The 2188-nt window shown below is 34.9% G+C and overlaps 1 non-coding gene across 1 annotated transcript; it reads right to left on the bottom strand.

Annotated features, from left to right (window-relative positions):
• Nucleotides 1-1243: 1243 nt before the first annotated feature.
• On the bottom strand, nt 1244-1350 carry LOC139887064 (small nucleolar RNA R71). The gene has a single exon (XR_011772914.1). It is a non-coding gene; the product is annotated as a small nucleolar RNA R71 (small nucleolar RNA).
• Between the last annotated feature and the right edge of the window lie 838 nt (nt 1351-2188).

Raw genomic sequence — 2188 nt, 5'->3', positions numbered from 1 at the left:
TAGAACTAGATTTTAAAATTCTTAGAATTTTACGACGTCACTTACCGCTTTAGTTTTAAATAAATTTTAGTGCCTAGTTAAGTTATTACAGTTTTGGATATAGAATTCTTTTTAAGCTTTAATACCTTTAGACGCAATCTTTAATTTTTAGTTTTTAGACTTTTAAGTTTCGACGCTTTATTTTCTTTTTATTATATTTTTCAACTTTTTGTTTTTCGACGTTTGTTTTTCGACCTTTTGTTTTTCGACGCGCTTTTCTTTCTCATTTCTTTGCTCTAGTTTTTAGGACATAGAATTTTCTTTATTTTCCTTAAAATTCGACGAAAATTTTTTTAAGTGGTTAAATTGATAGACATCCAAAATTTTCTGGTTCGTAGTAATAGTTGGATTTGTTAGTGGCGAGTTGTGGGCTTCCGATTTAAAGGGTCCTGGCTACCTGCTGCATCTATTGGCTATTCGAAACGTGGGCAAAATCAAAAAAGTCTATTAATTTGATAACTTTAATAATTTTTATCTTTATAACTAATAGGATATTCAGTGAATGTACCGAGCAAAACGTTCACCACCTTTCATACGTTCACCACCTGTAACTCGATCAAGACATCTAGCCAATATTGTCACCATTGATTTTTCTTTAGAATCATCATCTAGTCGATCAAGTACTCCAATTCAAATTTCTGACAATCCATTTTTTGAACCAGACTTCACAATTGAGAATCCGGAAGATATTCAAGGACAATTCAGAGATCCTGAACCACTAATCATTCTTCCTGAACCACAAATTACTCATCCAGAGGTTGTCGAGGAAGAAACCATTAAATTAGAATCCTCTAGTGATTCAGATTCAACAAATTCAATAATGAAAAATCAGGAACCTCTAAGTATGGAAGACCTAATGAGAGCTACACGCACTGGCCAAGGTCATGCCATTACTCAACCAGACATTAATGCGCCAGATTATGAAATCAAAGGACAAATCCTACACATGGTAACTAATCAATGCCAATTTAGTGGTACACCAAAAGAAGATCCAAACAAACATCTTCGAACCTTTAATAGGATCTGTACTCTATTTAAAATCAGAGAAGTTGAGGATGAACAGATCTATCTCATGTTGTTTCTCTGGACTTTAAAGGGAGAAACCAAAGATTGGTTAGAATCGTTACCTGAAGGAGCGAATGATACATGAGATGTTTTAGTTGAAAAATTTCTTAAAAGATTCTTTCCGGCATCTAAAGTCATGAGACTTCAAGAAGAAATTGTTACGTTCGCGCAAAAGCCAAATGAAACTCTATATGAAGCGTGGACAAGATTCGGAAAATTGTTGAGAGGATGTCCTCAACATGGTTTAGACACTTATCAAATAGTGCAAATATTCTACCAAGGATGCGATGTTGCTACAAGAAAAGACATCGACACAGCAGCTGGTGGTTCCATTATGAAGAAAACCGCAACTGAAGCTCACAAAATTATTGATAACACAGCCTCCCACTCACATGAGTGGCACCAGGAAAAAGATATTCTTCGTTCATCTAAAGCGGCTAGAGCCGATTCTAGCCATAACTTTGATTCCATTTCCGCAAAGTTAGATGCTTTCAAGAGACGAATGGAAAAGATGACTAAAGATATTCACGCAATACGAATTAGTTGTGAGCAGTGTGGAGGACCACATTTGACAAAATATTGTCTCAGTGTTGAACAAACAATAGAACAAAGAGAGAATGTTTCATACATGAACCAAAGGCCTGGAAATAATTATCAAAATAATTATCAAACGCCAAGACCAAACTACAATCAAAATCAGAATTATAACCGAAATGTTCCATACAACAACCAACAAGGTCCTAGCAATCAACAAGTATCTAATAATACTTACAACCAGCAAAGACCTATTTTTCCAAATAAACCACCATAAACCGATGATAAAAACCAAATTTAGAAGATATGATGTCGAAGCTAGTTGAATCTCAAACTCAATTTTTCACATCTCTGAAACAAACTAATGAACAAAATGTTCAAGCATTTAGAAATCAACAAGCTTCTATCCAAAATCTGGAACAAGAAGTGAGCAACCTAGCAAGGTTAATTGGTGAAAGAAAACCGGGGAGTCTACCTAGCGATACAAATGCTAACCCCCTAAATGGAATAGCTAAAGCCATTACCACAAGAAGTGGTATTACACTTAAAT

This window comes from Rutidosis leptorrhynchoides, chromosome 1 (assembly GCF_046630445.1).
Source record: "Rutidosis leptorrhynchoides isolate AG116_Rl617_1_P2 chromosome 1, CSIRO_AGI_Rlap_v1, whole genome shotgun sequence".
NCBI lineage: Eukaryota > Viridiplantae > Streptophyta > Magnoliopsida > Asterales > Asteraceae > Rutidosis > Rutidosis leptorrhynchoides.
This window is presented reverse-complemented; position numbering and strand designations above follow the sequence as displayed.